Source organism: Chiloscyllium plagiosum, unplaced genomic scaffold (assembly GCF_037043375.1).
Source record: "Chiloscyllium plagiosum isolate Xiang-an unplaced genomic scaffold, Cpla_swu_hap1 HiC_scaffold_48, whole genome shotgun sequence".
Classification (NCBI taxonomy): Eukaryota; Metazoa; Chordata; class Chondrichthyes; order Orectolobiformes; family Hemiscylliidae; genus Chiloscyllium; species Chiloscyllium plagiosum.
This window is the reverse complement of record NW_028270186.1, coordinates 28962371-28974004: the sequence shown is the minus strand read 5'-3', so window position 1 is coordinate 28974004 and position 11634 is coordinate 28962371.

Sequence of the window (11634 nt, the reverse complement as noted above, 5' to 3'; positions counted from 1 at the left end):
AGTACTGAGGGAGTGCTGCACTGCCAGACGGTCTGTACGGAGCGAGTGCTGCACTTTCTGAGGTACTGAGGGAGCACTATCTGAGGTATTGAGGGAGTACTCACTGAGGTATTGAGGGAGAACTTTCTGGGTTTTGAGGAAGCACCATCTGAGGTATTGTGGGTGCACTTTCTGAGGTACTGAGGGACCACTATCTGAGGTAGTGAGGGAGCGCTTTCTGTGGTATTAAGGGAGCACTATCTGTGGTACTGAGGGAGCACTTTTAGAGATATTGAGGTAGCATTTTCTGAGGTACTGAGGGAGCGCTATCTGAGGTATTGAGGGAGCATTTTCTGAGGTATTAAGGGAGTACTATCTGAGTAACTCAGTGAGAAATATGTGAGGTATTGAGGGAGCACTATCTGATGTGCTGAGGGAGCACTTTTGGAGATATTGAGGGAGCATTTTCTGAGGTACTGAGGGAGTACTATCTGAGGTATTAAGGGAGTACTATCTGAGTAACTCAGTGAGAAATATGTGAGGTATTGAGGGAGCATTTTCTGAGGTACTGAGGGAGTACTATCTGAGGTATTGAGTGGGCACTTTCTGAGGTATTAAGGGAGTAGTATCTGAGGTACTGTGGGAGCACTATTTGAGTTATTGAGGGTGCACTATCTGATGAACTGAGGAATCACTATCTGAGGTATTGAGGGAGCACTATCTGAGGTACTGAGGAAGCACTATCTGAGGTATTGAGGAAACATTTTCTGAGGTACTGAAGGAGCACTTTCTGAGGTATTGAGAGAACACTATCTGAGGTACTCAGGAAGCACTATCTGAGGTATTGAGGGAGCACTTTCTGAGGTACTGAGGAAGCACTATCTGAGGTATTGAGGGAGCACCGTCTGAGGTATTGAGGGAGCAATACCTGAGGTACTGAGGGAGCACTTTCTGAGGTACTGAGGGAGCACTATCTGAGGTATTGAGGGAATACTATCTGATGTAATGAGGAAGCACTATCTGAGGTATTGAGGGAGTACTAAGTGAGGTGTTGAGGGGGCACTTTCTGGGTTTGAGAAAGCACTGTCTGAGGTATTGAGGGAGCACTTTCTGAGGTACTGAGGGAGCACTTTCTGAGGTATTGAGGGAGCACTATCTGAGGTGCTGAGGGAGCACTTTTTGAGATATTGAGGGAGCATTTTCCGAGGTACGGAGTGATCACTATCTGAGGTACTGAGGGAGCACATTTTTAGATATTGAGGAAGCACTTTCTGAGGTACGAAGGGAGCGCTATCTGAGGTATTGAGGGAGCACTTTCCGAGGTATTAAGAGAGTACTATCTGAGGTACTGAGGGAGAATTATCTGAGGTACTGAGGAAGCACTATCTGAGTTATTGAGGGAACACTATCTGATGTACTGAGGAAGCACTATCTGAGGAATTGAGGGAGCACTTTCTGAGGTACTGAGGAAGCACTATCAGAGGCATTGAGGGAGCACTATCTGAGATATTGAGGAAGAACGATCTGACGTATTGAGGGAGCAATTTCTGAGGAATTGAGGGAGAAATATCTGAGGTATTGAGGGAGCACTATTAAAGGCATTGAGGGAGCACTTTCTGAGGTACTGAGGCAGCAGTTTCTGAGGTACTGAGGGTGCACTATCTGAGGTATTGAGGGAGTACTATCTGATGTAATGAGGAAGCACTACCTGAGGTATTGAGGGAGCACTTTCTGAGGTACTGAGGGAGCACTTTCTGAGGTACTGAGGGAGCACTATCTGAGGTACTGACGAAGCACTATCTGAGGTACTGCGGAAGCACTGTCTGAGTTATTGAGGGAGCACTATCTGATGTACTGAGGAAGCACTATCTGAAGTATTGAGGGAGCACTTTCTGAGGTATTAAGGGAATACTATCTGAGGAACTCAAGGAGAACTATGTGAGGTACTGAGGAAGCACTATCTGAGGCACTGAGGAAGCTCTATCTGCGGTATTGAGGGAGCACTGTCTGAGGTACTGAGGAAGCACTATCTGAGATACTGAGGAAGCACTGTCTGAGGTATTGAGGGAGCACTGTCTGATGTACTGAGGGAGCACTATCTGATGTACTGAGGAAGCACAATCTGAGGTATTGAGGGAGCACTGTCTGAGGTACTGAGGGAGCACTATCTGAGGTACTGAGGAAGCACTATCTGAGGTATTGAGGGAGCACTGTCTGAGGTACTGAGGGAGCACTGTCTGAGGTACTGAGGGAGCACTATCTGAGGTACTGAGGAAGCAGTATCTGAGGTATTGAGGGAGCACTATCTGAGGTACTGAGTTAGCACTATCTGAGGTACTGAGGAAGCACTGTCTGGGGTATTGAGGGAGCACTATCTGACGTACTGAGGAAGCACTATCAGAGGTACTGATGGAGAACTATCTGAGGTACTGAGGATGCACTATCTGAGGTATTGAGGGAGCACTATCTGAGGTACTCAGGAAGCACTATCTGAGGCATTGAGGAAGCACTATCTGAGCTATTGAGGGAGCACTTTCTGAGGTACTGAGGAAGCACTATCTGAGGTATTGAGGGAGCACTATCTGAGGTATTGAGGGAGAAATACCTGAGGTACTGAGGGACACTTTCTGAGGTACTGAGGGAGCACTACCTGAGCTATTGAGGGTGTACAATCTGATGCACTGAGGAAGCACTATCTGAGGTATTGAGGGAGTACTAAGTGAGGTCTTGAGGGAGCACTTTCTGTGTTTTGAGGAAACACTATCTGTGGTATTATTGGAGCACTTTCTGAGGTACAGAGGGAGCACTTTCTGAAGTATTGAGGGAGCACTATCTGAGGGGCTGAGAGAGCACTTTTTGATATATTGAGGGAGCACTTCCTGAGGTATGGAGGGAGCACTATCTGAGGTCCAGAGGGAGCACTTTTTGAGATATTGAGGGAGCATTTTCTGAGGTACTGAGGGACCACTATCTGAGGTATTGAGGGAGCACTTTCTGAGATATTAAGGGAGTACTATCTGAGGAACTCAGGGAGAAATATGTGAGGTACTGAGGAAGCACTATCTGAGGTATTGAGGGACCACTATCTGACGTACTGAGGGAGCACTTTTCGAGATATTGAGGGAGCATTTTCTGAGGTACTGAGGGAGCACTATCTGAGGTACTGAGGAAACACTGTTTGAGATATTGGGGGAGCACATTCTGAGGTACTGAGGGAGCACTATCTGAGGAACTCAGGGAGAACTAAGTGAGGTACTGAGGAAGAACCTTTTGACATATTGAGGGAGCACTTTCTGAGGTATTGAGGAAGCACTATGTGAGGCATTGAGGGAGAACTATCTGAGGTACTGAGAAAGCACTATCTGTTGTACTGTGGAAGCAATATCTGAGGTATTGTGGGAGCACTTTCTGAAGTATTGAGGGAGCAATTTCTGAGGTAATGATGGAGCACTTTCTGAGGTATTGAGGGAGCACCATCTGAGCTATTGAGGGAGCACTTTCTGAGGTACTCAAGGAACACGTTCGATGGTACTGAGGGAGTACTTTCTGAGGTACTGCGGGAGCACTATCTGAGGTAATGAGGGAGAAATACCTGAGGTACTGAGGGACACTTTCTGAGGTACTGAGGGAGCACTATCTGAGGTATTGAGTGAATACTATCTGAAGTAATGAGGAAGCACTATCTGAGGTATTGAGGGAGTACTAAGTGAGGTCTTGAGGGGGCACTTTCTGGGTTTGAGAAAGCACTTTCTGAGGTATTGAGGGAGCACTTTCTGAGGTACTGAGGGAGCACTTTCTGAGGTATTGAGGGACCACTATCTGAGGTGCTGAGGGAGCGCTTTTTGAGATATTGAGGGAGCATTTTCCGAGGTACTGAGTGATCACTATCTGAGGTACTGAGGGAGCACATTTTGAGATATTGAGGGACCACTTTCTGAGGTATTGAGGGAGCATTTCCCGAGGTACTGAGTGATCACTATCTGAGGTACTGAGGGAGCACTTTTTGAGATATTGAGGGAGCACATTCTGAGGTACTGCGGGAGCACTATCTGAGGTATTAAGGGAGTATTATCTGAGGTACTGAGGGAGCACTACCTGAGCTTTTGAGGGTGTACAATCTGATGCACTGAGGAAGCACTATCTGAGGTATTGAGGGAGTACTAAGTGAGGTCTTGAGGGAGCACTTTCTGTGTTTTGAGGAAACACTATCTGTGGTATTATTGGAGCACTTTCTGAGGTACAGAGGGAGCACTTTCTGAAGTATTGAGGGAGCACTATCTGAGGGGCTGAGAGAGCACTTTTTGATATATTGAGGGAGCACTTTCTGAGGTATTGAGGGAGCACTATCTGAGGTCCAGAGGGAGCACTTTTTGAGATATTGAGGGAGCATTTTCTGAGGTACTGAGGGACCACTATCTGAGGTATTGAGGGAGCACTTTCTGCGGTATTAAGGGAGCACTATCTGAGGTACTGAGGGATCACTTTTTGAGATATTGAGGGAGCATTTTCTGAGGTACTGAGGGAGCGCTATCTGAGGTATTGATGGAGCACTTTCTGAGATATTAAGGGAGTACTATCTGAGGAACTCAGGGAGAAATATGTGTGGTACTGAGGAAGCACTATCTGAGGTATTGAGGGACCACTATCTGACGTACTGAGGGAGCACTTTTCGAGATATTGAGGGAGCATTTTCTGAGGTACTGAGGGAGCACTATCTGAGGTACTGAGGAAACACTGTTTGAGATATTGGGGGAGAACATTCTGAGGTACTGAGGGAGCACTATCTGAGGAACTCAGGGAGAACTAAGTGAGGTACTGAGGAAGAACTTTTTGACATATTGAGGGAGCACTTTCTGAGGTATTGAGGAAGCACTATGTGAGGCATTGAGGGAGAACTATCTGAGGTACTGAGAAAGCACTATCTGTTGTACTGTGGAAGCAATATCTGAGGTATTGTGGGAGCACTTTCTGAAGTATTGAGGGAGCAATTTCTGAGGTAATGATGGCGCACTTTCTGAGGTATTGAGGGAGCACCATCTGAGCTATTGAGGGAGCACTTTCTGAGGTACTCAGGGAACACGTTCGATGGTACTGAGGGAGTACTTTCTGAGGTACTGCGGGAGCACTATCTGAGGTATTGAGTGATCACTATCTGAGTTATTGAGGGAGCACTATCTGATGTACTGAGGAAGCACTATCTGAGGTATTGAGGGAGCACGATCTGAGGTATTGAGGGAGCACTATCTGAGATATTGAGGAAGCACTTTCTGAGGTACAGAGGGAGCACTTTCGATGGTATAGTGGGAGCACTATCTGAGGTATTGAGGGAGCACATTTTGAGATATTGAGGGAGCACTTTCTTAGGTATTGAGGGAGCATTTCCCGAGGTACTGAGTGATCACTATCTGAGGTACTGAGGGAGCACTTTTTGAGATATTGAGGGAGCACTTTCTGAGGTACTGCGGGAGCACTATCTGAGGCATTGAGGGAGCACTTTCCGAGGTATTAAGAGAGTACTATCTGAGGTACTGAGGGAGAACTATCTGAGGTACTGAGGGAGCACTATCTGAGTTATTGAGGGAGCACTATCTGATGCACTGAGGAAGCACTATCTTAGGTATTGAGGGAGCACTTTCTGAAGTACTGAGGGAGCACATTCAGAGGTATTGAGAGAGCACTATCTGAGGTACTGAGAGAGCACTTTTTGAGATATTGAGGGAGCACTTTCTGAGGTATTGAGGAAGCACTATCTGAGGCATTGAGTGAGAACTATCTGAGGGACTGAGGGAGCACTATCTGAGTTATTGAGGGAGCACTATCAGATGTACTGTGGAAACACTATCTGAGGTACTGAGGGAGCAATTTCTGAGGTATTGAGGGAAAACTATCTGAGGAATTGAGAGCACATTATCTGATGTACTGAGGGAGAAATATCTGATCTATTGAATGAGCACATTCTAAGGTATTATGGGAGCACATTCCGTGGTATTGAGGGAGCACTTTCTGAGGTATTGAGGGAGAACTATCTGAGATATTGAGGGAGAACGATCTGACGTATTGAGGGAGCACTTTCTGAGGTATGGAGGGAGAAATATCTGAGGTATTGAGGGAGCAATTTCTGAGGTATTGAGAGAGCACTTTCAGAGGCATTGAGGGAGCACTTTCTGAGGAACTGATGGAGCACTTTCTGAGGTACAGAGGGAGCACTTTCTGAGTTACTGAGGGAGCACTTTCAGAGGTATTGAGGGTGCACTATCTGATGTAATGAGGAAGCACTATCTGAGGTATTGAGGGAGCACTACCTGAGGTATTAAGGGAGTACTATCTGAGGTACTGAGGGAGCACTACCTGAGCTATTGAGGGTGCACAATCTGATGCACTGAGGAAGCACTATCTGAGGTATTGAGGGAGTACTTAGTGAGGTCTTGAGGGAGCACTTTCTGTGTTTTGAGGAAACACTATCTGTGGTATTATTGGAGCACTTTCTGGGGTACAGAGGGAGCACTTTCTGAAGTATTGAGGGAGCTCTATCTGAGGGGCTGAGAGAGCACGTTTTGAGATATTGAGGGAGCATTTTCTGAGGTACTGAGGGACCACTATCTGAGGTATTGATGGAGCACTTTCTGAGATATTAAGGGAGTACTATCTGAGGAACTCAGGGAGAAATATGTGAGGTACTGAGGAAGCACTATCTGAGGTATTGAGGGACCACTATCTGAGGTACTGAGGGAGCACGTTTTGAGATATTGAGGGAGCATCTTCTGAGTTACTGAGGGAGCATTATCTGAGGTACTGAGGAAACACTGTTTGAGATATTGGGGGAGCACATTCTGAGGTACTGAGGGAGCACTATCTGAGGAACTCAGGGAGAACTAAGTGAGGTACTGAGGAAGCACTTTTTGACATATTGAGGGAGCACTTTCTGAGGTATTGAGGAAGCACTATGTGAGGCATTGAGGGAGAACTATCTGAGGTACTGAGAAAGCACTATCTGTTGTACTGTGGAAGCAATATCTGAGGTATTGTGGGAGCACTATCTGAAGTATTGAGGGAGCAATTTCTGAGGTAAAGATGGAGCACTTTCTGAGGTATTGAGGGAGCACTATCTGAGCTATTGAGGGAGCACTTTCTGAGGTACTCAGGGAACACGTTCGATGGTACTGAGGGAGTACTTTCTGAGGTACATGAGAGACCACTTTCTGAGGTATTGAGTGAGCACTTTCTGAGGTACTGAGGGAGCACTTTCTGAGGTACTGAGGGAGCACTATCTGAGGTATTGAGGGAGTACTAACTGAGGTTTGAGGGAGCACTATCTGGGTTTTGAGGAAGCACTATCTGAGGTAATGTGGGTGCACTTTCTGAGGTACTGAGGGAGCACTTTCTGAGGTATTGATGAAGCACACTCTGAGGTATTCTGGGAGCACTATCTGAGGAAATGAGGGAGCACTATCTGAGGTATTGAGGAAGCACTTTCTGAGGTATTGAGGAAACACAATCTGATGTATTGAGGAAGCACTTTATGAGGTATTGAGGGGCACTTTCTGAGGTATTGAGGGAGCATTATCTGAGGTAATGAGGGTGCACTTTCTGAGGTATTGAGGAAGCACTTTCTGAGGTATTGAGGGAGCACTTTCATATGTACTGAGGGAAAAGTATCTGAGGTACTGAGGGAGCAGTTTCTGAGGTATTGAGGGAGCACTTTGTGACGTACTGAGGAAGCACGAACTGAGGTTCTGAGTGAGTACTATCTGAGTTACTGAGCAAGCAGTTTCTGAGGTATTGAGGGAGCACTTTCTGAGGTACTGCGGGAGAACTATCTGAGGTATTGAGGGAGAACTATCTGAGGAATTGTGGGAGAACTATCTGAGGTATTGAGGGAGAACTTCCTGAGGTATTGAGGGAGCACTTTCAGAGGTATTGAGGGAGCACTATCTGAGGTATTGAGGGAGCACATTCTGAGCGGTTGAGGAAGCACTTTCTGAGGTACTGAGTGAGAACTATGTGAGGTACTGAGGGAGAACTATCTGAGGTATTGACGGAGCAGTTTCTGAGGTATTGAGGGAGCATTTTCTGACGTACTGAGGAAGCACTAGCTGAGGTTCTGAGAGAGTACTATCTGAGGTACTGAGGGTGCATTTTCTGAGGTCTTGAAGGACCATTTTCTGAGGTTCTGAGGGAGAACTATCTTAGGTATTGAGGGAGAACTATCTGAGGTATTGTGGGTGCACTATCTGAGGCATTGAGGGAGAACTATCTGAGGTATTGAGGAAGCACTTTCTGAGGGGTTGAGGAAGCACTTTCTGAGGTACTGAGGGAGAACTATCTGAGGTACTGAGGGAGCACTTTCAGAGGTACTGAGTGAGAACTATCTGAGGTACTGAGGGAGAACTATCTGAGGTATTGATGGAGCACTTTCAGAGGCATTGAGGGAGCATTTTCTGACGTACTGAGGAAGTACTAGCTGAGGTTCTGAGTGAGTGCTATCTGAGGTACTGAGGGAGCATTTTCTGAGGTCTTGAAGGACCATTTTCTGAGGTACTGAGGGAGAACTATCTGAGGTATTGAGGGAGAACTATCTGAGGTATTGTGGGAGCACTATCTGAGGTATTGTGGGAGTACTATCTGAGGCATAGAGGGAGAACTAACTGAGGTATTGAGGGTGAACTATCTGAGGTATTGAGGGAGCACTTTCTGAGGTATTGTGGGAGTACTATCTGAGGCATAGAGGGAGAACTAACTGAGGTATGGAGGGAGCACATTCAGAGGTATTGAGGGAGAACTATCTGAGGTATTGATGGAGCACTTTCTGAGGTATTGAGGGAGCACTTTCTGACGTACTGAGGAAGCACTAGCTGAGTTTCTGAGTGAGTACTATCTGAGGTACTGAGGGAGCACTTTCTGAAGTATTGAGGGAGCACTTTCTGACGTACTGCGGGAGCACTATCTGAGGTATTGAGGGAGAACTATCTGAGGTATTTCAGGAGCACTATCTGATGCATTGCGGGAGAACTATCTGAGGTATTGAGGGAGCACTTTCAGAGGTTTTGAGGGAGAACTACGTGAGGTATTGAAGGAGAACTATCTTAGGTATTGAGGGAGCACTCTCTGAGGTATTGATGGAGCACTTTCTGAGGTATTGAGGTAGCACTTTCTGAGGTACTGATGGGACATTTTCTCAGGTATTGAGGGAGCACTTTCTGAGGTATTTAGGGAGCACTTTCAGAGGTACTGATGGAACACTCTCTGAGGTATTGAGGGAGCACTTTCGAGGTATTGAGGGAGAACTACCTGAGGTATTGAGGGAGCACTTTCTGAGGTACTGAGGAGGTACTATCTGAGGTATTGAGGGAGCACCTTCTGAGGTACTGAGGAAGCACTATCTGAGGTACTGAGGGAGCACCTTCTGAGGTACTGACGGAGAACTATCTGAGGTACTGAGGGACCACTTACTGAAGTATAGAGGGAGAACTATCTGAGGAATTGAGGGACCACTATCTGAGGAATTGAGGAAGGACTTTCTGAGGAATTGAGGGATCAGTTTCTGAGGTATTGAGGGAGCACTATCTGAGGTACTGAGGGAGCACTTTCTGAGGTATTGAGAAAGCACTTTCTGAGGTATTGAGGAAGCACTTTCTGAGGTATTGAGTGAGCACTATCTGAGGTATTGAGGAAGCACTTTCTGAGGTATTGAGGGAGCACTTTATGAGGTATTGTGGGAGTACTATCTGTGGCATAGAGGGAGAACTATCTGAGGTATTGAGGGAGCACTATCTGAGGTACTGAGGGAGAACTATCTGAGGTATTGAGGAGGCACTATCTGAGGTACTGAGGGAGAACTATCTGAGGTATTGATGGAGCACTTTCTGAGGTATTGAGGGAGCACTATCTGAGATAATGAGCGAGCACTTTCTGAGGTATTGAGGGAGCACTTTCTGAGGTACTGATTGAGAACTATCTGAGGTACTGAGGAAGCACCTTCTGAGGTATTGAGGGAGCACTATCTGAAGTACTGTGGGAACAAGTTCTGAGGTATTGAGGAAGCACTCTCTGAGGTACTGAGGGAGCACTATCTGAGGCATTGAGGGAGCAATATCTGAGGTACTGAGGGAGCACATTCTGAGGTATTTAGGGAGCACTTTCTGAGGTACTGAGTGGGAACTATCTGATGTACTGAGGGAGAAGTATCTGAGTTACTGAGGGAGAAATATCTGAGGTACTGAGGGAGCAGTTTCTGATGTATTGAGGGAGCACTTTCTAACGTACTGAGGAAGCACTAGCTGAGGTTCTGAGTGAGTACTATCTGAGGTACTGAGTGAGAACTATCTGAGGTACTGAGGGAGAATTATCAGAGGTATTGTGGGAGCACTATCTGAGGCATTGAGGGAGAACTGTCTGAGGTATTGAGGAACCACTTTCAGAGGTATTGAGGACGAACTATCTGAGGTAGTGAGGGAGCTCTTTCTGAGGTTTTGAAGATGCACATTCTGCGGGACTGCAGGAGAACTATCTGAGGTACTGAGGGAGCAAGTTCTGAGGTATTGAGGGTGCACTATCTGATGTACTGAGGGAGAACTATCTGAGGTATTGAGGGAGCACTATCTGAGGTACTGAGGGAGCACTTTCTGAGGTATTGCGGGAGCACTATCGGAAGTACTGAGGGAGCACTATCTGTGGTATTGAGGAAGCACTCTCTGAGGTACTGAGGGAGAACAATCTGTGGTATTGATGGAGCACTTTCTGAGGTATTGAGGGAGCACTTTTTGCGGTACTGAGGGAGAACTATCTGAGGTACTGAGGGAGCACTTTCTGAGGTATTAAGGGCGCACTACCTGAGGCATTGAGGGAGCAATATCTGAGGTACTGAGGGAGCAATTTCTGAGGTATTTAGGGAGCACGAGCTGAGGTTCTGAGTGAGAACTATCTGAGGTACTGAGGTAGAACTATCTGAGGTATTTAGGGAGCACTTTCTGAGGTACTGAGGGAGAACTCTCTGAGGTATTAAGGGAGCACTATCTGAGGCATTGAGGGAGCAATATCTGAGGTTCTGAGGGAGCACTTTCTGAAGTATTTAGTGAGCACTATCTGAGGTACTGAGTGAGAACTATCTGAGGTACTGAGGGAGAACTATCTGAGGTACTGAGGGAGCAGTTTCTGAGGTACTGAGGGAGAACTATCTGAGGTATTGAGGGAACAAGTTCTGAGGTATTCAGGAAGCACTCTCTGAGGTACTGAGGGAGAACTATCTGAGGTACTGAGGGAGTACTATCTGAGGTACTGAGCGAGCATTTTCTGAGAGATGAAGGGAGCACTATCTGAGGCATTGAAGGCAGCAATTTCTGGGGTACTGAGGGAGCACTTCCTGAGGTACAGAGGAAGCACTTTCTGAGGTATTGAGGGAGCACTATCTGAGGTAATGAGTAAGCACTTTCTGAGGTATTGAGGGAGCACTTTCTGAGGTATTGAGGAAGCACTTTGTGAGGTATTGAGAGAGCACGTTCTGAGGTACTGTGGGAGCACTTTCTGAGCTATTGAGGAAGCACTTTCTGAGGTACTGAGAGAGCATTTTCTGAGGTATTGAGGGAGCACTATGTGAAGTACTGAGGGAGCTCTTTTTGAGGTATTGGGGAAGCACTTTCTGAGGTACTGAGGGAGCAC